A 26,773-nucleotide genomic window follows, 5' to 3' on the forward strand; every position below is an offset into this window, starting at 1 on the left:
AAAGAAACATACGAGCTCGATTCACTCGCTTTTCTAAATAACATATCCCTCTCCTTACGCTTTGCGCACCAATCACGCATTTTCTCGGCACGGGCGCATTTGTGCCTTTGGGATAGTCGCTTTCTCTTTCGCGATAGCTTCAACTTGCTCCATTCTTTCTCGCGCCTGCCTTTCCGCTTTATTCTGCGGCAGCATTGGAACACATGCTTTCTGCTTTCTTTTCGCAACCGTATGAGTTTGCTCTCCTTACGATGGGAGCATTCTTTCTCGCGCCTGCCTTTCCGCGTTTTTCGTCGGCTGCTCTTGAATACCGGCTTTCTGCTTTCTTTTGAGGCCATCTCTGACATGCTAGCGGTAACTGGAGCTAGTAGGAGCAGTAGAAAGCAGTCAAAGTGCGGCGCCACGTCTGCATCGCGGCCAGCAGCGCATGACTCACTTTCAGACAAGTCCGAACAACAACGGCTGACGTCAGTCGCAGTCCCCTTCGAGGCATTTGCGCTGGCGGCTTGCCACTCAGTGCGTCGCCTCGCTCATAGCTAACCGGCCCACTATCAAGCTCCTTCGACAGCTGGGGCGCTTCGGATTGCGTGAGGGCCATATGTGTCACGTCCGCGTTCGCACTGGGGTTTCTTTCGCGAATACAACCTAGCGTGGTGTCGGGGCACGAACGATTCTGACTCTGCTCTGGTCGTTCGCTGTCACCTTCGCAAGTCTCGCTCTCTACAGCGGACGCGCACTCCTCGTCTGTCTGCCCTGGCTGATCAAAACTCGCGGGCTGCGCAGTTTCCCTGATCGGCACTTCGTTTTTCTGCGTGCCCTGCTCTACGACACAGCTGATTTTGAAAACTGAAAGTTTCTCGTCTCCTAGCTCATTTCCATCTCCGTCGCGCTCCCCACAAGCTTCTGTTTCTGACTCGCGAGGCGGTTCAGTTATTGCCAGTTCCCCACTCTCATTTGATGGAACTGTATCTCCTACAGCTACTTGGGACGGCGTGCAGTTCACCTCGCTGGACAGCGTCCCTGCGGATTTCTCGCCGATTAAGCCTGTGCTAACCGTCTCAACTGGTGGCTCGACCAAGGTAACACGATGCTCTTTTGTTCGGGGATCGGTCGGTTCACTACTGCGGTCATGTTTCCCGGCCGCTTTCCCAAGCTGTGTCTCACACTCCGGTGCTAGTTCGATTTGCTCCGGAACTTTCGCACTGTCTGGCCATTCGCTTACAGAGGCTTTCAACTGATACGCCAAATCAAAGTACGACTTGTAACAAGGTTTCTCGCTCTCATATCTTTTCCGAAGATCCTGAGGCGTTATCTGATATCGTATCAGCAATAACTCTTTTAGTTCATCGTAATTTTTCAAGCGGTCACCAACCAAGCGCTTGATTTCTTCCGACGCTTCAGCGGAGAGAAGAGCTACCAACTTCTGCGCCCAACTATCTCGCTCGAAACGTTTACTTCTGTAGACATTCTCGATGTCTGCCAAATACTCGGCCACATCCTCGGCAATGAGGAACGGTGGCGGACGATCTTGCGGTATTGAACCGTTACACTGAATCGCATTGAAAGCTTTAATCCTTTCCAGGCTCATTCTATGTGCTGAAATCTCCAGCTGCATCAGTTTCCTTACGCGGGCGTCCTCTTTCTCGTGACGTTCCCTACGTTCACAAATTTCTTTCTCGTGCCGTTCTCGACGTTCACGTTCTTCTTTCTCGTGACGTTCTTCAGTGATCTCAAGGCATTCCAAAAGCTTGTCATCTTCAGCTCCAACGCAAGAATAGCCTTTAACACTCTTCGCAAGCTCCAGCAATTTCGGTTTGCGCGACGACTTCAAATCCAAATCCATGGCTCTTCCGAGTGCTGCCTTCTCTACTGCCCACAATTGCCTTGCTGCAATTAACCCAGCAACAACGGCAACACAATTACCAGCTCTGTTCTCTACTTAACAAAAGCCTGGCAAAACTCAGTAGAAGAAAGTCCCGCACTCACCAAACCTCGCAGCCAAGAATCCAACGTAATCGTTCCGCTGCAGGCAACTAGTCATCACACAGGGCTCGTTGCACTGCTCCCGTCTTTCCGCTGAGCTGCTTGTTGCACGGGTCACGCCTCGGACGTCTCCGCTCTTCCCACCAGATGTTGCACCTCGGTCAGGCCTGGCTCGTTTCACCGACCACGGTCACGGCTTGGTCGTTGTCGTCCCTCCGCTGTTCGCCGGTTGTTGGACGACGGTATCGCCTGGCTCGTCCCTCCGGCCATGGGTACGGCTTGGTCACCCTACCGCTGCCACCAGTTATTAGGTTAGGGGCTTGCGTGCGCCTGAGTATCGTACCGCTGCCACCAGTTATTACGTGCGGCTCGCGGCCCCTCGGCAGCGTTGGCCTGGCGGCTCCGTGGCTCGACGGACGGCATCAACGGTCCCATCAAAGACGAGGCGAGGCGTCTTCTAACGAAATAACCTTTACTACAACATCGTAAAGGAACGGGCAGAGAAGCTGACCCGGAGAAAATACAGACACTCTCACACAGCTGGTGTCTAGCGCCGTATCAACGGCGCGTCAAAGTAGTCTCTGTCGCAGCGGAGTCTGCCGCTGCTTTTTATAGGCTTGCCAGTTCCCGTGGAAAGGGAGAGCCCTCACAGGGAAAGGGAGAGCCCTGCATGTACAGACACGAAAAGATGACTCAATCGCAGGTGGCGCGACCACATCTCCTCCACCTCCTGCAGACGCAGACGGGCGAGGACGACGCACAATCCCTCGAGCTCCGGGCTTGGCCAGCGTTTGAACACACACGTACGCACACACATTTGGCGCGTGGCAATATCATGTCGAGACTTGCTCGCGGGAGGAAGCGTTGGGCGGCCGATGGACGGCGCCGAAATGGCCGATCCGCTCGCTGTTCTGCCTGTTGCTATGCGGTGGCCGCGTCAGCTGACACACTTGTCGGTGGCGAAACGTAACAATGGTATGTACAAATGAAAGAAGATCATAGCTTGTACAAATTAAAGAGCATCCACTGAAAGCTCACGGTATTCTTGAGTTGAGTTTAGGTGCTTTTTCCATTTAACACGCACCGTCGGAAAACTGGCTTGATATAAGCTATGACTTGTCATAAGCTATGATTTCATCCTTATTTTCAAACATTCCAGGAGGTTTCGGTGACTTTATCACGAAATGTTTAAAGGTTCCGATGAGTTATATGTTGTAAAACTGTTTAAGGGGCTCATCGCTGCGTACATGTGCTTTGGAGCAGAAAAATGTAGGAAGGTGGTCGTTGATATCTGAGGCGAATAGTCCCGTTTTATTATCCTCAGCATAGAAATTCGTCACAAATAAATCAATCAGAGTTAGAAAGAGTGGTTAGCCTTGTTGGGAGCTGGATTACATTTTGAAAACCTCTAGAGTTCAAAATGATATCAAACTTCATTCTGAGGAATCATTTTTATCATGTCAATATTAAAGTCACCACCCAATATAAGCTTAAAATTATTGTCACATACAAACGCAGAAAACGTGTCTATGTAACCAGGAAGCCTGGATTGAGCCATTTGGTGGTCGATATCATACAGCAATCACAGTGTTATATAACTTGATGAACATAAATTTATAATCATTGCCTGTTTTTGAATATCTCATAACAGCTCACACGTGAACAGGCTTCTAGTCAAAATTCACACTCCTCCACCACGACTAGAGGTGCGATTGTGGTAAAATGTGTCGTATAATGGAAGACGGTATACATTACATTCATCTGTGAACCACGTCTCAGTTAACATAAGGACATCGAAAGGCTGTGATACCTCATCAAATAGCATCTCTAAATCAGATATTTTCGTGTTAACAGATCGTTCAAGTGAAAACATTTGAAAGATTTTAAAAATAGCTTTCCTAAAGTGCTTGAAAATTTACTTGGAGTTATGTAGGCGTTAAAATCACTGCCTGCCATGCTGTACGAAGTTATTCGAGTTGCTCGAGATCGCAAGTGCTTGTGATTACAACTGCCGCCTCGCCTTCAGCTTTCCGAACGAGAATTTTCCCATTGCTGCGCCACGTGAACATGTAGTTGTTTTTCTTACTCCAGGCTTTTGCATCAGACAGTAGTTGGCGGGTCCTTCTTGCAAATTGTCTGGAACAAAAATCTTATCATCATTGTCATGCAAGTTTTTCCTGTTTTTCCCCCACGTGTCTCGGCTACTTTGTTTCGTGAAACGGCAGATTATGCCTGGCACTTTTATCTATTTTCGCCGGCAGACGATGAATCGCCGTTACGTCGTCCTCTGAGAGCGGCGGCAGGTTAGCCTCCACAGCTAGCTCATTTATCTTGGTCATTAGGATTTCATTTTTCGTTTGAGGAATTTCGTGTATATCAAGATTCAGTCGCCTGCTCCTTCAATCAAGATTATCAACATCAGCTTTCAATTGCACGACAACATGGCCATGAGCTTCAATGTTTTCGAGCCTTAGCTTTACATTACGTACTTCCTTATCGTTCTTCTCTGTTAATGCTCGGTCATCATATTGATCTGACTTAAATATCAGTGTATCTTCCATGCTTTCAACCACTTCTTTTAACGGAAGTAGGCGATCAAGCGATAACTTATAGTTTTCAGCCACACGCGCAAATCTGTCGTGTCTGTGTCATTGCCATTTTGTTCAGGTTGTTGTGGCTTCATACGCCTACATTCGGCATAACGCCTGTTTTGCGGTACAAGTTCCCTTTTGATTTCTGTGTCTTATCTAAATTTCCTGTGCATATGCCGGTATGGCAAATGCATTCTTAGTCACTGCAAGCAATTACTTTGTCGGATTGTGTGCCATTTTTTCACACGCGGAACAACAGTCATTAGGCATGATCAAAACTCTAGCAGCAGCAGCAGCACAGTGCTGAATATAGAAAAACGTTACAGCCATTACTAACCTGTAATGATGTAATATAACAGGAGTAGATTTTCGGTTAGGCTGTTTGGCCCGCTGTTCATGCGGTGCTGCCCTGCTGTCACTGTGTTCTTCAGGGCGGGGAACGCCGCCTTTTGTAGGCAGGTCCACTGACGACAGCGCTTGGACTGGCGAAGCGTCGACGCAGCACAGTCACATGTCCCAGATGCGATATTCAGCACACATGAAGATCCCGCAGCGATATAAGGCTCTAACTGCAGACAAGGAGTAGTTTTTTTGTTTGGCCAGCTGTTTATGCGGTGCTGATCTGCTGCCGATGCCTGCGGCCAAACTAAAATCATATTGGAGGGATGTTCCAGAGCACTTTTTTTGATAGCCGAAGAATGCAGTTTTCCCTCCTAAAACTGCAGTGCAAGTTATCCGATAGGAGGGGGGGGGGGGGGCAGCGCAGAAGCCTGATGAAGCGGCGATTTTGAGTGACGAAAAGGCGAAGGGGAGCGGTGTCTGGAATGATGGTAACCATGAGGTGCAGCGGAACTTTCTGGAGGGGGTGATGAACGTCGGGGATAATCAGGGTTATAGCTGAATAAGCGGTTAGAATGATCTGTTTCCAATGAGTGAGTCGTAGCCGCGACGTCTATTTTAGAGTCGGTGACGACAGCAACGGGAGATATGGCCCCAGTACCAGCAGTAATAACAAACAGGGCGGGCTGGACACCAGGTGGGCTAGTGTGACGGCGCCGTTTCAGGTGGGGCCAATGCGGCGACAGGAGCACTGGGAGGCATCGATGATGTAGGCGCTCGAAATGCAGACGCCAAGAATGCGATCTGGGCGTACGTTGGCATAGGGCAGGTAGTAGGGGCGGCTGACGGCGGGGCGGAAGAAGTCATTGAGGCCAACTCTTTCATAATGCTGCCCAGGCCGGCACTTGGAGGATGTGGCTGAGGTGTGTAGTGGCACGAATCACTTTGAGCTACAAGCTCTTCACCAATTAGTCTACGGATAAACAAACGGAGGTCGAAGGCTTTAGTACAACTGAAGGAAGGCTGCTCAGGCTGGAGGCGGTTGGACAGAAGCTCATCCAGTCGTGGACAGGTGAGGATGACGGCGTCTACGAACCAGGGTGTTGAAGGCAAGTAATCTAATGCCCTTAAAAATGTGCTGGACCCGCTCGGCCTCTGGCATGGTGTCATTTACACGCTGATAAAGTGTGATGACGCCGACAAAGTGGGAGGACGAGAGTATGACGACGTCGAGGAGAAACCCAGCCATTTTCAGTGGGACTGACGATCATGATTTTGAGGATTGGCTTGCCTCCCACGAGTGGGTAAGCGGCCACAACCGATGGGACGAGGCCATGAAGCTGAACAACGTCGTATTCTACCTTAGAGACGTTGCAAGCCTGTGGTACAGCAACCACGAAGCAGATTTTATCAATTGGTCTGCCTTCAAGCGGACCTTGTCTGACATCTTCGGCCGGCTGTCCGAAAGCTACGCGCCGATTAGCGCCTGCAGTCGTGAGGCCAATGCCATAGCTATAACGAAAATGTTATGTTGTGAGCCTGTGCACCCGTGTAGATGCGTCAATATTGCGATAGACCTGAAACTAGCCCTGTTCTCTCGTCCCTGTTCTTTTGCGCTGTTTTAGAATGTATACATACCAACTAGCCCAGGCTTCTATTTTGGCAGAAACTAGCCTCTGGCTATGGTTCCTAGAGCATTGTGCGTATTGTATGTTTGTAAATGAATTTTTGTTTGAATAAAAAAAATGCCGGAAGCCCATCTTATCCAGCACATTTTAAAAGACATCGAGGCAGACGAATTCAAGATGTTTGTCACCCGCAACCCCAAGACCGTTGCAGAGATCTTCATGCTCTGCCAGACCTATGATGAGCTCGGTAAACAGCGAATACCAGCACAACCACCATCAATGCAGTTTGATTCACTCTCCACCCTGGCTGTATCGGCGATGAGCAGCTCGCTGCTTGCCCAGATTAAGGACTTTGTGCGCGGGGGGGGGGGGGGGGGGTCGCACGGCAACTGTCGCATCTTCATCTAAACTGGTCCCAACACTCCGGCGGTGATTCGGGGTCACGAGAGACAGAGGTACAGCCATTGTCAAAAATATATGGCCCAAGGGGTTCGCTTCTATGCACTTTAGCTAAGCTGCTAGAAGCAATACTGGAATATATAAATAAGCATAGAGAAGAATGGGGAGTATAGTTTTCGTCTACTAGATTTCGAACGGTGCAGATGCGTACTGAGCCCCGTTACGGGGCTTAGAAGCAAAACCCTTGGGCTGTATATTTTTGACAAAGACTGTACCTACCAGCTGTTACTCCGCAGGCTCCGGTCACACCACCCGCCACGTACGCGGACGTCCTCAGGCGCTCCCGCACCGACTCGGATATCCCGTTTGACATCCACCGCCGCCAGAAGCTTTCACTTTCCCTCGGCTGACCTCTCTTTGTTCGAACCCTTGGCGTACTCGAGACCATCTCCCGATTTCTTATGAGTGGGGTGTCTCTGGACACGTTATGCGTTGCGGTCGTCATCACGTCGTGCCGCCTGCGGATTACTCAAGACCCTACGCATAAGCGCCGGCTGAACACATGTCATGTCCCTCATCTTCCGCCCACCTTGATTCCGTTCTCGACCGACCGCCTTCTCGCAGCCGTTCTCCATCACCGAGGCGCTCAGTTTCACCTCTGCGTCGATGCAACGCGCCTCAGGAAAATTAATTACCGCAGTTCCGGAGGCAAGAACTGCGAGTACGTCAAAAATTATAAGGCCTCGTCTGGCCCCTGTGAATGTGCTCGACGCGGTTGTGGAGGGTGTGACTGTCTTGGCCCTTGTGGATGCCGCTGCTGCGGTGTTTGTGATGCACCGAAAACTGTGCCGCAAGCTACGCGAAGTGACGACAAGCTTAAAGAGGACAAGCTGTCTGGCCATTTGGTTTTCCATAGTTTTTGCAGCGCGTAGCCGGACAAGGACAAGGACAAAGACGGAAGGCGCAGCCTGTTTTCCATTTGGCGGCTTGCATAGCCAACGCTGTCATTCCCGTCTCATTATATACCACAGAATTCGCCCCTCTGTCTTCGTGCTCACATGACCTAATTTTAGGCCGGGGCTTTTTCTGCGAACATCACGCCATCATCAACTGCGCTTGCGCCGAATCCGAATTTGTCCCGTGCAGCGCCCCTTCGGAAACTAATTTCTTTGCTGCGCCCTGCAAGCTGACTGTGGATGCTGATATCACGGTCCCTCCACGCTCATCTATCACCATTCCTGTTTCCTTCCTGTCCGCACCTGACTGCGCCGTCGTTTTCACCCCGTCCGAAACCTTGTCATTTCGTCACGCCCTGCTTCTACTTTCCACTGTGCTTACTGTCCAAGACGGCTGCAGCCTAATACCGGTCTGTAATCCTTTCCCGAGCCCCTGCTGATTTCTGCGCGGTGTGTGCCCTGGTCATGTCGAGCTCATCGATACCTTTATCGCGCCGGACAGTCGCACTGACTCCTCCTCTCTTTCTGCCCACTTACTAACTTCGCCTGTGCCTCCTTCTTGCGCTCCAACCGAACTCTTTTCGGTTCTGTCGACGCAAACCTCACTCCACCACAGCGCGCCCAGCTTCTTCATTTACTGCACAAGTATCGCTCTTAGTTTCACGTTTCAAAAAGCCTCCTCGGCCGCACGGCTATATCTTACGAGAATAATACCGGTACCCACAAGCCGTTGCGTCAACGCATCTACCGTGTCTCGGCCGCTGAAAAATAGATTATTGAAGACGAAGTCGACAATATGCTTCAGCGGAGTGTCATTCAAGCTTTCAGTAGTCCGTGGGCCTCGCCTGTCGTTCTTTTGAAGAAAAAGGATTCTACTATATAGTCTTGCGTCGATTACCGGCGCCTTAAGGGATATTCACAGGAGGGAGAAACCCATCCCTCTCGACCGCGATGTTGCGAAAACGAGCCTTTGGGAACCTGAACCGGTCTCGGGGGGCGTCTTCTGAGGTGGGGGACTTTTTGTCGGCTGGCACAAGACCTCCCTCGGGAAAAGGGTATTCGTGGCCTTTTCTTCGCTCTCCTGGTAACTTCACGGGCTGCGCTCTGTGGGAAGCGCGTTGTTGTAGCTGGTTGTGGTGTGGTTGGGTTCTCCTTTGCTGTGACAGACCTTATTGCGACATACCAAGAAACATTCTATTCCATTATAACTGGCTAAAGAGTACCCACTATGTCGATCGGTATGTCGGTCGCGATGCGGAGTGCAATAAAGCAATCTCGAATATGTTTGTGTGGAAGATCATAGAGAAGTGGACTACCGTACGATACCCTCTCTATTTGTGAGACGAATAATCAGTATGGAATATTTGTAGTAAATTAGAATAAAACAGCTGGCATTCAATGCCACCTCAAGCTGTCTTCCAACAACACAAAAAATTCTAATATATAGTGTCTTCCTTAAACCATTTATCACGTACAGCCTTCGCGTCTGCAATGCGATAACCAAACATAACAGTCAGAACATTTGGCGCACAAAAAATCATACCGCAAAGTATTGCTAACATGCCGTCACATGTGTACATTGATACTTCATAACTTATTATCGTCAGGACAGGGACAGGGACAGGGACCTTTACACACTGATTCTTGTATGCGTGTATAAAACTGCTCTTTGGTAATATTCACTGTATGCCTAGAATGCTCCATTTAATTTCGTACACGCCAGCTTATACAGTGCAAGACCATAACTTTTGGTATTGCCAATCGGCTGCATGACTTATTATGCACAATCATTGTGCTTGAACTTTCCGAAGCAACTGGACAATCCTGCGAAGCATGGCATGACCATAGAAAAACATGCGAAATAATTAGCTGCAATGCATCACCTTCAGATTTAACGTTTTTCTTTACGTTTTCGGGTATTTTGTTTCGCACTCAACTTTTTTTTTGCTGCAAGTTTCATGTAACCCAGAACGGTTGCTTGGCGGGCTAGTTGGTTCATATCTAACTTGTATTGCAGCGCGAACCACAAGAACGGACGACGACAGACAGAGTGAAAAGAGCGCTGACTTCCAACTATTTATTTTCTGATATGCCACGCATTTATACACATTTGAAGCTTTAGCAGGAAAAGAGCAGGAAAAGCAATCAGCATGAAAGGCTGATTGTGACGAAGGTGTTGTATATCGCGTTCCGTTTTCCTGCGGACGCAAATACATTGGACAAACCGGCAGGTGTATAAATACCAGATTGAAAGAACACAACAAGAATGTAAATGATGGTGACCATGGGCCATCTTAGCACGCGCTGTCGTAATTGTGGCGATGAGTCTACACGTCGCCGCAGAAAATCTTGCGTGCCTGCGTTCCAAAAAAGCACAATCGTTGCTCCACACAATGATAAGTATGCCAGGGAGATAATTTAGGCGGTAAACATAGCTCGTACAGAGGAAAGGTGTGAAAGCATGCTATCAGTCGCACTAACCAAGAAAGAGCTGAAGTTTCTGGATCGATGGTGATTAGGGCCTTATCCTATCGCCTATGCCTTTCATGCTGATTGCTTTTCATGCTCTTTTCCTGCTGAAGCTTCAAATGTGTACAAATGCGTGGCATATCAGAGAAATAAATAGTTGGAAGTCAGCGCTCTTTTCACTCTGTCGTCATCCCTTCTTGTGGTTCGCGCTGCAATACAAGTTTTCATGTAACATTTTTTTTCCGACCAAGTTTCGTGCCTATCAATCATATATGCCACTGACATATGCAATATGTAATTATTTTATTCTACTACGTTGCTTTTTGTGTACAAAGTAGAAATCCCATACTACCTTTGCGAATGCTCAAGCCCGGTCGCCGTGTGAAGAGTATGCACAGGTAGTTTTTCAAGCTGCGGCTTGCAGCCTTTTAACCTTTGTCGTGCGTTGTAGTATTGAGCAAAGTAAATAAAATACTTTGATTTCATTTCATTTTCGAAGTAGCAGCACTCCTGATCTAGGTACTTAGCAGTAATGAAAAAAAAAGAGTTTGGTTATGTTCTTGTCTGTTCCTGTCGGGGCTCTGATGCCTACCTTGCCTCTTTGCTCTTATTTGGCATAGAACTGATGTGATATTTTAGGTACAATATCCTCGCTACTTGATTACAGACCTGTCTCCGGCTTCCTCGTGCCTTCTCCGCCCCACTAAAACTACCAGAGTTACAAATTTCAACAATGCACATATAACCCGGCTGCGGCGAAGCAGTGAGGCAGGTGGTGGTGGTGGTGAAAACATTTATTATTATAATACATATAGGTATGTACACTAGGTGGGATGCCTAGACAGGCACTCCATTGGCGTTTGCCGCAGCCCGGGCGCGCTGCGTTAAGACCTTTTGGGCCTCTAGGGTGCAGCAGCCGGACAGGGTCGCCTCCCAGTTCTCTCGGGTGGGGTTGGGGATAGGGGGCAAAGATGGGGTTTTCTGGCAGGCCCACACCATGTGGTAGATGTCAGACACCTCCCCACAGTGCGAGCACAGCCCGTCGAATTGCGGATCAAAATGTTTTAGAATAGCCGGGCACAACATTGTATTGGTGAGCAGGCGCAGGAGCACCCGCTCGTTAGCCTTCCCCAGCCCTTTGCACGGGGTGGGAAGAGTTTGGTGCGTAGATCTGTAATATTCACATATTTCTTTAAATTTGTACACTGGGCTGAAATCAAAATCCCGGTCCGCGTCGGGTCCCGTGGGAAATGCCCGGAGAGAAAGCGCGCGGGCGGCGGCGTCGGCTGCCTCATTCCCTTGGAGACCTTGGTGACCTGGAGCCCAAACGAGAGATCGGTACGCGGGATCCGAATCTCAACTGCAATTTTTGTATATGCGGTAAGCTAGAGGAGCAGTCCACCCTTGCTGGACGTTCCGACAAGCCCCTCGCGAGTCGGTTATGATGTATTTGGAGGAGGAGTCAGAGGCTGCGAGGGCGATGGCAACCTCTTCTGCGTGTGTTGGTGACTCGGCCTTGAACGTAAGGCCATCTACTGTTTTGCCCTTGTGGATGACCGCGGCTGTGTACCAACCCCTAGGGTTGGGGCCGGAGACATCCACATAGAAAACTCCTGGCTTGCTTCCATAATGGCGGTCCAAGGCTTCCGCCCGCGCCAGGCGCCGACCATTATGGTCCTCTTTGGACATGTTGGCGGGGAGAGGCCGCACATGGAGGGCGCGTCTCCATTTTTCGGGAATGCGACATCTCTCCTCTGTGAGTTGGGTGTGTTGGATGTGAAGTCGGGCAAGAAGACGGCGACCCGACTCTGTCTTTGTTAGACGCGTGTACTGATTGGTGAGGTGGGCCTCCCGAAGCTCCTTGAAAGTATTCACCACACCCAGCGCCATGAGACGGCTGGTAGAGGTGGAGACCGGGAGGTCCAGTGCTCGTTTCATGATTTTACGGAGGATAACTTCGAGAGTATCTTCCTCCTGTTTCCGCAGGTGGAGGTAGGGAGTCGAATACAAGATTCGACTGGTCACGAATGCGTTCGCCAGCCGCAAGGCGTCCTTGCATCGTAACCCACCGCGTTTGTTGGAAACCCGGCGGACCATGCGGCCCACCTGGTCCGCCACCTGCCGGAGCTTGGCGAGTATTGTGTCGCATCGTCTCTGGTTGTGTATAAAGAGCCCAAGAACTCTGATTTCTTTAGATTCTTGAATGGGACCGCTTTGCAAGGTGAGATTGATTTGAGTCGAGCATGAGCGCGAGGGGCGCAGATGCACGAATTCAGATTTCTGCGGTGAGCATTGGAGACCACAGCCGCGGGCATAGCGGTCCACTATGCTAGCAGCCGTTTGCAGGCTTGTCTCCATGTCCCCCAGACGCCCTTGCGTGGTCCAGAGGGTGATGTCGTCGGCGTACAGCGCGTGCTGCACACCTTCGACCGCACCCAACAGAGCAGGCAAGCGCATCATTGCAACGTTGAATAGCAGAGGGGACAGCCCTGCGCCTTGCGGAGTGCCCCTCGTGCCGAGCAAAAAAGGTCCGTGTTCTTGATCCTGTATTCGGATATAAGACAGTCTGTCTGTGAGAAATTGTTTGATGTAGTTGAAAGTGTTCGTGCCGCAGTGCGTTTGACTCAAGTGCGTAAGTATGACCTCGTGTGTTACATTGTCGAATGCCCCTTTGAGATCCAGAGCGAGGACGATTTTGTCGTTTCTTGTGCATGTGATGGGGTTCAGTATTTCGCGGTCGAGTTGAAGCAGGACATCCTGTGCGGATCTGTGTGGGCGAAATCCGAACATGGTGTCCGCGAAAGTGTTGTGTTGTTCAAGGTACTCAGACAGCCGATCCCGCACCATCGTCTCCATCAATTTGCCCACACACGAGGTGAGAGAGATGGGTCGGAGGTTGTCCGTGTCGACTGGTTTCCCAGCTTTGGGAATAAAGGTGACGAGAGCCGTCTTCCATTCAATGGGAAGGGGGGTTTCCCCTGTCCAGATTGTATTGATATAGTCAAGAAGGCGCTGGTGCGCCGTGTCAGGGAGGTTCGCCAGAAGTTTAACGGTGACCTTGTCCCTGCCTGGCGCAGTGCCCTTCTTCATTTTTGCCAGACTGGCCCGCAGATCGTGGAGCCGGAATGGGTTATCCAACTCCGAGTTTTCCCTGCCTGCATAGGAATAGGCCGATCCGCGGGGGTCCTGAATTGTGTACAGGTAGCGATCGCGTAGTGCCACTGCCAGCTGCATTGTGTTTCCTTGGAATGAGTGCATGGCTTTGTGTAGGTGTTTTTGCGTTTCCGTGCGTGTCTGTGTTGGATTGATGAGGGCTCGGAAGAGCCGCCACGTGTTGCGGCTCGACATTTGCCTCGCCGCCATGTTGCAACGGTCCACCCAGTTAGAATCAGCGAGTTGGGCCGCGTACTCTGCTGCCTGCCTGGTGAGATCCGCAATGCGAGCTTTCAGCTTCTTGTTTTGTTTCTGACGCTTCCAGCGGCGCGTAAGGCCACGGCGTGCTTCCCAGAGATGCAGGAGGTGGTTGTCCACGTCCGTAACTACCTCTGTGAGCTGTATTTGTTTCTCATGGGAGTGAAGGTGCGCCATGACTGACTGGGACCAGGTCGTGTAGCCCTGCTCTGTGATGTTCGTGTTAGTTTCTGTTGGGAAATTTTGGCGAAAGGTAGTCCAATCGGGGATGCGGGCTTTCGTTGTGGGGCGCTTCAGGGGGCGTGTGTAAACTGTTGTGTTGAGGATACAGTGGTCGCTACCGAGGGTCTCCTCGGTGTTGATCCAGTCTGCGTGTCTTATGTTGCGAGTGAAGGTGAGGTCCGGGCATGTGTCTCGGGTCACCGAGTTGCCTACGCGGGTGGGAAATGCTGGGTCGGTGTGGAGGGTGAGGCCCAATGTGGATGCCAGTTCTGCCAGCATGCGTCCACGCACTTCCTCCTTACGATAGCCCCATAGCTGGCTAGGGGCGTTGAAGTCACCCACAATCAGCAGGGGATCACGACCCGCCTCTTTAAGCGCACGGCTAAAGAGGCCCGCGAAGGTCACTCGCTTTATTTTCGGGGAGCAGTATACGTTAAGCACGTGCAGGGCAGGATCCGATCGCCTAAGAGGGAGGATCCTCACCATCATGTATGAATAGGGTATGTTGAGATTGAGGTCAATTTCGGTGGCTGTGTATGATTTGTGCACGAGGAGACACGACAGAGGGTCATGCTGGAACGTCGCGTAATTAGTCAACTTGGCTGCCGCTCCTGGCTCTTGGAGGGCGACCACGGCGGGCAAAGCCTCGAATGTCTCGAGGTAGAGACGCAGGTTCGCGCGTTTCTGCCGAGCCTTAAAGCCTCTACAGTTCCACTGCGTTACGGTTATGGAATTGTGAGCTTTGGGAGGAGAGGAACGCGTGTTAAGTCGTCCTGCCATGATTAGGAACGGAAATGATAGATGGGGGGTTATGAGACTCCGACCCAGAGCCAGCACCGGGTGGGGGTGCGGGTTTGGAGTCCTCTGATTTCGCATCTGTGGGACTGACGACAATTTTCTTGTGCCTGTTGAAGGCTTGGATCCCTTCGAGCCGATGGCTCGTTCGGGTGGTTGATTTCATGCAGCGGGTGATGGCTGCAGGGACCGATGCCTTACATTTGGTCTCCAAGCAGCCCATGGCCGCTTCTACCATTTTCTGGAAATGGGAGGTGAGGCGCGCCTCCATCGCGGCCATTGCCGACGCGAACGCGGGCGGCAATTCGGGCTCACTCTCCATGGCGTCGGGACTCGAGACACCCGTCACAGCGGACAGTTTTTCCTCTAAATTTTGAATTTTGGCGAGCAGTTGTCCGATCTGCGCTTTAAGCTGCTCATTTTGCCTGCGGCTTTCGACATCAACGCCGTGTATCGAGGAAGGGGAAGCGAGTGAGGATGAGGGAACGCAGGAGGCGGCCCGCGCCCAGCTGCTCACCTGAGTGTTTTGTTGCTGCGCCGGGGCCCGGGATCCGGCAGCACCATCTGGATTGAGGGCGGGGAAGTGCTTAGCATCGTCTCCGTTGGGGGGCGGTGGCGGCGTCTGCTTCTTTTTCTTGTTTTTCTTCTTCCTCTTCCCCTTCTTCCCAGTTGACGACTGTAAGGGAGAGGAGGAGTCTGTGTTCACGTCACTTTGGTGTGAGCCGGTGGTAGGATCGCACCGTGGCGCTCCGCCATTGGCTCTGCCGGTGGAGTGACCTTGCTTGCTTTCAGACGCTGGCGTCTCAGGTCCTTCAGGTTGTGAAGGTCTGGCTCCGGCAAGACGGAGTCGTCGAAATTTGGCCGTGCAATCTCTCGATCCCGTGGGGTGGGCTAATCCACAGATTGCACAGGTCGGGTTGCATTCGTGTGGCGCAGGACCGTCCTGCGTCACAGTCACACTTTGGCCGCAAAGGCCGCACCTTGGCGAGTTCGGCGTGGGGCAAATGTCCGAGCGGTGTCCCACAGCACCACACTTTACACATGCCGGCACAGTTCGCTTATATTCTCGGACGGGTGTAAGTTCCCCGTTGTAGTGGACGTATCGCGGGACCACCTTTCCCACAAATGTGATGAGCGCGATGGTTGATTTTCCGAGCCGGCGGACGCTGGCGATCTGGCCTCCTCGCCAGACAATTTGGGCAGTGAGCGTCGCGCTTGTTTCATCGTCGGCGATGCCCCCGATGATACCGCGGCACACGTCTCCGGTAAGCTTTAAATTCCCGTGCACTGGTAGGGGGCCTTTACTAGTTGGCAAATTAAATTCGCCGATGAGGCGATCGGCGAGGTCTGGATTTCGTGTCCCTACAACAAGCAGATTCTGCTCCCATGCGGGTACAATGTCGAGAACATTGTCGGCAGCAGAAATGCCTAGGTGCGAGTTCAGTGCCTTGCCTAGCTCACCGCGTCGGAAGGTGTTCCTCAGATCCGCGGTGACCCTGGGCTTGATGACGACAACATAAGAGAGTTTTAGAATAGGGGGCCCCAAGCTTTGGGGCCCCCAAGGAGCTTGGGGCGTCGAAATGCGCATGCGCAGAACGTAAGGCGCGCTTGGGGTCTTGGGTTAACGCTAGGGGCGGCCCCTATTTTTCGGAAATAGCGTTCGCCCCAAGCCGCCGTTGGGTCGCTTGGGTTACGGCAACATGGCGGCGACCGGCCAAGCGGCGGCCGCTCGCCTCGGCACACATTCGTCGTCACCGCTCCATGTTGTCACGCGTTCATGGCAAACGAAAGGCCAACGAAGCTTATGCTATGTTTCATAATGCCCGCACCACCAAATTTTAGCAATAAAACGCCCTATATTTTCTGATTGCGTCCGGATTTACCGAGCTGCTAGGCCTAGCGAGTTCGCCTCGTTCGGTTGCCATGGGGACCAGACGGCGGAAAGCGCGGAAGGTTCAAATGAGTTCCCGGCCTCGGCCTGGATTGACAATTGGCCGATTTCGTCTTGTATGACAAATACAGTTTGTATAACTGGTAGTTTTAATATATTTTTGTGCAATAGAAGCACTTTTTGATTAACAAAATAGCGTTGTTGGCTCTTATATATTTAAATGCTTTTTCTTGGTTTACCGTTGTGGCGCTGCAGTCGACGAACGCAAGCCCGGCTCCGCTGCGTCGGGAAAACCCCTATTCTAAAACTCGCCGCTCGGCTAGCACGTTGCGCCGCCGCACGCTATTTCCTTGGGGGCCCCAAGCCTTGGGTCCCCCTATTCTAAAACTCCCTATAGTCTTGAGGGTGCATCCGTGGCATAGGACGGGGCTTCCACAGACACGGCTTAGCTTGGTTTCGAAGCGATGAGGCAGATTCGTGCGCTGGCGCTTGCTGCTTGGTTTGGGACGCCGCCGGTGTGGCAGCCGCTGTGTTGGAGCCGGCTCTGGGACGCCGGCTGACAAGTTGAAAGAGCTCCTCGTGCTTGAAACAGGCAGGTTCCGTCACAGCTTCAGGTTGGACAGTCGAAACAGTCTTCCAGACCATTTCGGAAGGGTCGTATCCCCTCAGAGAAACTTGAGAAGCCATCTTGATAGGTGACGAGGGTGAGTCACTGCCTCCGGGAGCGACGCAGCCGTTAGGCCTAGCGCCAACTCCTCGTGGCAGAGTGAAAATCTCCCCTCGCTAAATGAAAATTGGGCCACCTGGCTATATTTGGCGTTCACAGTATCCTGATGATGTTAGGAATACAGTAGCACAAATTTCAAGAGGGCCCGAGTTGATACGCCGCAATAATTAGCGAAACTTGACGGAGCCGATGTGGCATGCGTCCGCTCACAGTCACAGCAGCAGCGCCATCCCGCAGTGAGGCAGGCAGCGCAGACACCGCTCTCCTTGGCACGCGCCGAGCCTCTGTCGTTTGGCAATAGTGAAACTCCTCTCGTACTGTATCGCCATGTTCGTCATCCGTGTCCCGTGTGAATGTGGGAGCAAAGGGAGGGGGCTCCGCTGGCCGGCGTTGCCTCAACACCTCCTCCCCGAAAGGCTCCCACGTGTGAATAAGAAGTCTATCCGCTGCCTCGAATTGATGATGCCATCGACTGCTTACAAGGAGCTGAATCCTTTTCGTGTTTAGACCTGCGCTCAGGATATTGGCAAGTCCCTCTAGCGTATGATGCACGCGCCAAGACCGCTTTTGTCCCTCCTGATCGCCTATATGAATTTAATGTCATGCCCTTCGTACTTTGTAATGCGCCTGGAACTTTTGAGCGCATGATGGATTCGATGCTACATTACCTGAAGTGGAAAACTTGTCTCTGATATTTAGATGACATTGTGTCTTCTCTTCTGATTTCAAGAGCCAGTTTCTCCGTTTGGAGTGCCTGTTGAACTTTTTGACACAAGCCGGGCTCCAACTTAGTCTGAAGAAGTGTGGCTTTGGCACTCGCGAATTTAAGTTTTAAGCCATGTCATCTCTATGGACGGCGTACTTCCTAATCCTGCCAAGCTTCACCCCCTTGCTGAGTTCCCGAAGTCCTCAACTATGAAGGAACTACGCAGCTTTATCGGCCTATGCTCTTATTAACGAAGTTTCATCCGAAAATTTGCCACTATCATCGTGCCTCTGACGAACCTCCTGCGTGGCCACAATGACCTGAGCGGTTGGTGAAACGCCTGTGACACCGCGTTCACAACACCGCGCCGTCTCCTCGTGTCGCCTCCAATTTTACGGCACTTCGACTCAAGTACTCCCACAGAAATTCATAACGATGCCAGTGGCGTTGGTCTTGGCGCTGTCCTTGCACAACGCAAACCAAGTTTTGAAGAATACATCGTTGCCTACGTGAGCCGTTTGTTGACCATTTTAGAATCTAATTATTCCGTCGCAGAAATAGAATGCCTAGCCATCATTTGGGCGATCTCTATGTCTTGTGCTTACGTGTACGACCGCCCTATCGACATCGTCACGGAACACCATTCCTTATGTTGGTAGCCCGTGTGATATAATCTACCGGCTGGCTAGCCCGATGGGCCCTCCGTCTCCAAAAGTACGATATTCGCTTTAGCTATCGCTCCGGTGGTAAACACGACTCCGACGCCTGGTCCCGCTCTCCCTTACCACCTCTCAGCGGCTGTCGTGACCTCGTCGAATGCTCTTCGTTGACATATACCTCCGCAACAGGGCCGGCGAGCAACAACAGTATCCTTGGATAGCTCACCTTATCAGCTTCCTCTTGGATCCATCGGCCCCACCAGAACCTCGTGCTATCCGCTGCCAGGCTGCTCACTTCGCCATTTGCGGCGGCTGCCTGTACCGCCATAACTACACATCTGAAGGTAGGAAGCGGCTACTTGTAATCCCTGACCAATTCAGGTCAGACATCTGCGCACTCTTTCACGACGACCCACAGTACGCTCAACTGGCGCCTTTAAAACATACTAACGGCTTCGCCTTCGCTATTATTGGTGTGTTATGTTCAACTACGTTGAAAGTATGTTCGCTCGTGCGCCGGCTGCCATCGTCGCAAGTCTGGCTGTCACACACACCTAGTCGGCCCGATGCAGCCTCTTCCTTGCCCCTCAAGGCCTTTCGAGCGCATTGGGATCGACCTTTATGGACTGCTTCCACACACGTCTGCCGGCAACCACTGGGCTAGCATAGCCGTTGATCACAGCTGACTCGTTATGCTGAAATCGCGGCTCTCCTGGAGGCTACGGAATCCCATGTTGCATCTTTCATGTTGCACCACTTCATTCTGCGCCATGGTCCTCCCGGCGAATTCTGGAGTGACAAAGGGCGTGTCTTCCTTTCGCCGGTAGTGGAATATTTATGGCGAAAATGTAACATCACTCACTGGACTACTACGGCGCATACCGTCCGCAGATGAATTGTTTAACCACAATTTCGTCTACATGCTCTTGATGTACGTCGCGTCTGACCATTCTAACTGGGACCGAATCCTACCGCTCGTAACGTATGCTTACAACAGCGCCGAAAAAACCACTACTGTATTCTCACCGTTTTTCCTTCTCTAAAGACGCGGAACATCTCTGTGTTGGAGATGATCTTTCCTTAACGGGCAGAGGCATCCGAATGTACCACTGCCTCTGAAGTTTCCAAGCACGCTAAGAATGCCGTCGGCTCGCTCGATCTCTGACGCGTGGAGAGCAGGGACGCTTAAAATCCCGCTTCGACTATACCTTCGCTGCTGACACCTTCCAACCCGGCTCTCTCTTCTGGATACGAGTGTCATCAACCCCTCCAGGTCTTTCTTCCAAACTTCTGCCCAAATAGAATGGATCCTATCGCATCCTCGAGCGAACTTCCCCCTGTCAACTATATCGTGGAACCCGTGAAGACACTGGCTGATATCCGCCGTCGTAACCGAGAGACTGGCCATGTGTGCCGCCTCAAGCCATACTATGACCCCTGTGTATTGTTATCGTCCTGACCGTCAGGATGGCTCGTCTTTTTTGCCGGGGGTAATTGCAAAGAGGAAGTGGAGCTTCGGGAACAGCGGCACAGCGAGCGCGCGGCGAGAGATCGAGCTGTCGGCACCAAAGCATAGGTCGGTCGCTGTTTCAAGCTCTCTCTCTCTCGGGTCCTCGTCGCTACAAGCAACCGCGTTACAATACAGACACACACACACACACACACACACATATATATATATATATATATATATATATATATATATATATATATATATATATATATATATACACATATATATATATATATATATCTCCCGCCGGGGTGGCGCAGTGGTTACGGCGCTCGACTACAGTGCCTAAGGAAGCGGGATCGAATCTCGGTCTCGGCGGCTGCGTTTCCATGGAGGCGAAACGGAGTGGCGTCCGTGTGCTGTGCGATGTCAGTGCACGTTAAAGAACCCCAGTTAGTCGAAATTTCCGGAGTCCTCCAATACGGCGTCTCTCATAGCCTGAGTCGCTTTGGGACGTTAAACCCCGCAAACCAAACCAAACCATATATATATGGTTGGGTGGTCGCACATCGCACAGCACACGGGCGCCTTGCTTTTCGCCTCCATCGAAAAGCGGCCGCTATAGTATATCTATATAATATTGTTACGACGGGGGTTTGACGTCGGAGCGCTGCACAGGTCGAGAGGGCAGAGAACTCAGCTGGTGAATGGCTGCGAGTCCGGCACGAGCACGAGAGTGTCCTCGTCTTTCTCAACGTCCTCTTTCCTTTCTTCTTCTATATGTTTACCTTTTCCTCAGGATTGCTACATTTCCCCCCGGGACAGCCGAAGCCTCCCTGGGCGAGGGAGTTAGTCATTCTCACGGAATTGGCACGGGTTCATCCGGGCGACATGAACGAGTTCCGTTGTAGCTGAGCGACGACCAGATGCGGTCATGCGTGCGATTTCGTAATTCAGGTCACTGATGCGGTCGAGGACAACGTAAGGGCCAGCGTAATGCGCCAACATTTTCTGGGCTAAACCACGTTTCTGGAAAGGTCGCCAAAGCCACACTAATTCTCCAGATGAGTAAAACACATGGCGATGCTGTCTGTCGTACCGAGCTTTGGAACGGTCTTGCGAAGCCAGAATCCGCAAACGGGCGAGACGGCGAGCTTGTTCGGCCCGACAAAGAGTTTCGGCGATGCAAGGTTCGTCATGAACGGAATAGGGAACAATGGTATCGAGGGAAGGCCGAGGATTATGGACATAGAGAAGACAAAACGGGCTGTATCCGGTCGTCTCATGTTTTGCAGTGTTGAAGGCAAACGTTATAAACGGCAGTATTGTATCCCAATTCTTGTGGTCTGATGCAATGTACATAGAGAGCATGTAGGCGAGTGTGCGGTTGGTGCGATCCGTCAAACTGTTGGCTTAAGGGCGGTATGGTGTGGAGTGTCGAAGATGTGACGAACACGAACGGAGATGCTCTTCCATAATATCTGCGTTAAACTGCCGACCTCGATCACTGATGATCACTCGCGGAGGTGCATGGCGCAGGATGACGGAACGGAGCAAGAACATGGACGCGTGGTGAGCGGTGGCTGAAGGTAGAGCGGCCGTCTCGTAGTAGCGGTTGAGGTAGTCGACACAAACCACGATCCAGCGATTTCCATCGGCATATTTCGGGAAGGGACCCATAAGGTCGATTTCAACTATCTCAAATGCACCATGTGGTGGAGTCACAGGATGCAGCAGGCCCTGTGGCGTGGACGCAGGCCGTTTGTGCCGTTGGCACTCAGTGCAGCTCGCGACATATCGCTCAGTCGTCTGGCGCATCTTCGGCCAATAAAACCGGTCGCGGGCACTGTGGAGAGTTCTTGCAGAGCCCAGGTGACCCTTGGTGGGGTCGTCATGCATGGCACGCAGGATGTACGAGCGGTAACTCTCGGGAACCACAAGTAGAAAATTCGTGCCGGTGCTGGAATAAGCTTTTTTGTTCAGAAGGCCATCACGGAGAAAAATTGGGTTGGTAGCTGTGGAATCCCGCGCGGCCGCATGCAGTGACTCGAGGCTTATGTCGGTCTCTTGCGCATTCCGCAGAGCCGAGGCGTCATGAAACTCGGGAACAACGAAGGAGATGTAGTGATCGAAGCCAGCAGTCACATTCGGTCGTGGGAAGGGGGAGACGTGATAGGCAGTCTGCATCGGCATGTTTGCGGCCACTCTTGTACGAGACAGTGAAGTCGTATTTCTGCAAACGAAGAGCCCAGCGTTCCAGACGACCAGATGGATCACGAAGGTTGACGAGCTAACAGAGGGCATGATGGTCCGTCACAATCGTGAAATGGCGTCTATATAGGTAGCACCGAAACCGCTGAGCAACGAAAACTACCGCGAGACACTCCTGCTCCGTAACAGTGTACTTACGCTCAGGTTTGCTTAGGGAACGGCTTGCATACGCAATTACATGCTTGCCTGTTTGCGAACGTTGCACAAGCACAGCGCCAACACCGATCCCACTTGCATCAGTGCGAACTTCCGTCGGAAAGGAGGGGTTGAAGTACCGTAGTATGGGATGTGACGTAAGCAGAAACTTTAGCTGATGAGAAGACGTGTCAGGTCCAGTCGAAAGGGACGTCCTTGCGTAGAAGGGACGTCAGAGGTTAAGCGACGTCGGCAAACCTTGGGATAAATCGTCGAAAGTAGGAGCACAGCCCCAGAAAACTGCGGAGCTCCTTTTGATTCTGGCGTCTTTCAAATGCTGCACCTGCTGCAGTCTTCTGTGGATCTGGCGGAACTCCATCGCGGTCGGCGAGATGTCCGAGTACTAGCGCTTGACGCTCGCCAAAACGGCACTTTTTAGAATTCAGGACAAGACCAGCCTTATGCAGGCAATCTAAAACAATAGCGAGTCGCGTGTTATGTTCAGTAATAGTCCGGCCAAAAATAATAACTTCGTCTAAGTAGCACATGCAGATTTCCCACTTGAGGCCACGCAATTCTGTGTCCATAAATCTCTCAAAAGTGGCCGACGCATTACATAGGCCGAAGGGCATCACATTGAATTCAAATACGACACCCGGCGTAACAAATGCAGTTTTTTCTTTATCAGCGGGGTCCATCAGAATCTGCCAATACCCCGATCGCAAACCAATCAAAGAGAAATAATATGCAGAGAAAAGGCAATCTAAGGCATCGTCGATGCGTGGGAGATGATACACACTTTTTTAGTGATGGAGTTGAGGCGACGGTAATCGATGCAGAACCTCCATGTTCCGTCCTTCTTTTTTACCAATATCACGGGAGCAGCTCAAGGACTGGAGGACTCCTAAATTACGCCCCTGTTCAACATGTCCTTAACTTGCTCGGTGATCACCTTGCGCTCGGACGGCGACACGCGATACGGCTTTTGGCAGATTGGTTGGGCAGACCCCGTGTCAATCCTATGGCGTGCGCGAGACAAAGAAAGACGTTGCGAGCCGTCGGACTGCGCGAAATCAAAGACGGTGACGTGCTGAGACAATAGGTTCATCAAGATCTGGCGTTGCGAGGCGTTCAAAGATGCGCTGATCATCGGAACAAGCTCCTGGTCAGCGGGCGAGTGAGAAGCGGGGTTTCCGGAGGTTCTTAAGGTTCTTAAAATCTAAACTCATTACTGAGACAGTGGCATCAGTGTCTACCAACGCCATCGTAGGTAAACTATCAACGAGCACATTAACCTTGTTCTTTAACATGAACACAGACGATGAATAATAGGTAGCAGCGCACATTGTCCAGCGACCTCACCTCCATTGGTCGCGCTGGCTAGTTTTCCTGCGTTGGTGGTGAAGATCGGCGCAGTGGTGACGAGGAACGGCGCACACGAAATGACGGAGGCGGTGTCACACTACGGTCAGACGCTGCTGGAGAATGGCTGCGGAGCCCTTCGTTTTGAAAACGGCTCCTCCGGGATGGATGTTCTTGCCGATAGCTGTCGATGTAGGGATGAAGGTTTCTTCTTTTCGATGCCATCGGAGGATTCATGAACTATGCGGGCCGATTGCAGTAGCGGGAAATATGACCCGCGACACCACACCGGTAGCGCACGGGAATAGGCCGATCAAACAGCTGCGTTTCAGTGGACTCTTGCGAGGTAGGACGCGATGAATATTGAAATGTAGGTTCCGGGTCGACGTAGCTTTCCCGCGGTAGGCGCGGTGTACGGTTTGAGTAGGACCGAGGGTCTCTGCGCTGATAAGAGAATTGCCGGTAAATCTGGTTGGGCCTTGGTCGCGGGGTGTCGAGGTCTTCCCGGAAGGTGAAGTCGGTGTCATTGGCTGGTGTGTAGCTGGACGTCGGTGGGCACGTACGTGCCAGGGCTGGACAAGCGTATACTAAGCCTGTGGGCGGCCGGGCAAGCAGCTCACGTCGTGAAATTTCATCCCTAACGATTTCACGAATGGCGCACAGGAGACTTGGGGATGGAGATTCTTCGACGCTGGCCACGGTAGTGACGTTTGCCAGTCGCCCAAACTTCGGTGCAATCCGGGGGGTCTTGAGGGCCTCGAATGTCCGGCAGTGCCGAATAACGTCGCTGACCGAATTCAAGTTTTCTTTGGCAATGAGGAAGTGGTAGACGTCTTCTGCAATGCCCTTGAGCAGATGGCCTACCTTATCTTCCTCGGTAATCCGACTGTCGACGGGCTTGCATAATTTCAATACTCCTCGATGTATGTAGTGCAAGTCTCATCTGCTGTCTGAGCTCTCTGAGCAAGTGTCTGCTCAGTCTGCCTCCTCTTTGCAGTCAAATCGCCAAAACATTCTTTGATAGCTTCCCCAAAGCCCTCCCAAGTGGTCAGAGAGTCTTCGTGGTTCTCGTACCACATCAAGGCGGTCTGCGTTAAGAATAATACCACATTCGCTAGTTTCGCCACCGAATGCCAGCGGTTGAAGCGGCTCGGACGTTGAAAATGAGTGAGCCACTCATCAACGTCTTCCCCTGCTTGACCGGCAAAAAAACGAGGCTCTCGAAGCGGTAGCGTCACGTTTGAGGCAGTTGATGGTACATCACCAGACAGGGACAGAATGCTTCGCGTTGATGTTCGAGACTGCTCAGTTGTCTGCTGTATTCTTGGAGGAATGGGAGGAAGACCAGCGAGGCGACGGCTCCGGCGAGGCTCTAGCGTTTGAGGATACGTCGTGAGGGTATTCGTACCCAGCGCCTGCCCCCAGGTTGTTACGACGGGGGTTTGACGCCGGACCGCTGCACAGGTCGAGGGGGGCAGAGAACTCAGCTGGTGAACGGCTGCGCGTCCGACACGGGCACAAGAGTCTCCTCGTCTTTCTCAACGTCCTTTTTCCTTTCGTCTTCTATGTGTTTTCCTCTTCCTCAGAATTGCTACAATATATATTATATGTTTATATATGAATGAAAGAAGCCAACAGTCGGCGAGGCCAACGAAAGCGTTGGGAATGGTACTTTATATATATTTTTTAATGTTTACATGGATAACCACAGCAATTAGTAATGTAATCTGTTTAGGGGAACTTATATATATATATATATATATATATATATATTAGCAGCCCAATGATGTATATGCTCTTCCAACATTTAGAGGTGCGTGCCTGCCGATGTCCGCGAATGACACCGACTTCGCCTACCGCGAAGACCTGTACACCCCGCGACCAAGACCCGAAGAGAGTTACCAGCAATCCTCTTACCATCAGCGCAGAGATCCTAACCCTTACTCCAGTCGTATATGGCGCCGACCGCCCGACAGCTACATCATCCCAAAACCACCATCTAGAATTCATCGCGGCCTACCATGCAGGAACCAGCTAGCACGCCACTTTTTGATCGACCTCTTCCGCTGTGCTACCAGTATGGTGTCGCGGGTCACATTTCCCGCGAGTGCAAGCAGCGCGCATCGTTCAGGAATCCCCCGATAGCATCGAACCGAAACCACGTCCAGCCTTGCATCGACATCTATCGGCCAGACTATCCTCCTCGTAGGGCCCGTTTGCAAAACGAAGGGTTCCGCAGCCACTCTCCAGCATCTGACCGTAGTGCAACACCACCTCCGTCTTTTCGTGTGCGCCGTTGCCCGTCACCACGGCGCCATCTCCACCACCCTTGCAGGAAAACTAGCTAGCGCGGCCGATGGAGATGAAGTCGCTGTATAATGGGCGCTGCCTACCAAGTATTCCTCTGTCTGCACATGTTAAAGGACAAGGCTAATATAGTTGTTGACCATTTGTCTACAATGGAGTTGGTAGACAGTGGTGCTATTGTTTCGGTCATGAGTTTAGAATTTAACAACCTCTTGAAGAACAAAGTCATGTTTATTTGGGACAAAACATTTTTATGGCGTGAGTGGAGAGTTATTGTAACCGGTTGGGGTGAGCAGCGTTAAAGTTTCTTTGGGAGTCGCAGTATTTCAGGCGGCGTTTGTAGTGCTGCCCCGATGTACACACGACGTATTCTTGGGAATTCACTTCCTGCGTATGTGCGGCGCTACGGTTGATTGCCGGACGGGAGCGCTAAGTGTTAATGGTTCTCTTCCTCGTCTTCAAATTAGAA

The 26,773-nt window shown here is 51.5% G+C and overlaps 2 pseudogenes; one reads left to right on the forward strand and one right to left on the reverse strand.

Annotated features, from left to right (window-relative positions):
• Positions 1-26,773, forward strand: part of LOC146210018 (uncharacterized) — a 495,553-nt pseudogene that overhangs the window by 217,492 nt on the left and 251,288 nt on the right.
• LOC146210023 (uncharacterized) lies at positions 5,635-26,179 on the reverse strand (annotated as a pseudogene).

Source organism: Amblyomma maculatum, chromosome 1 (assembly GCF_055883805.1).
Source record: "Amblyomma maculatum isolate TAMU_Amacu chromosome 1, ASM5588380v1, whole genome shotgun sequence".
Classification (NCBI taxonomy): domain Eukaryota; kingdom Metazoa; phylum Arthropoda; class Arachnida; order Ixodida; family Ixodidae; genus Amblyomma; species Amblyomma maculatum.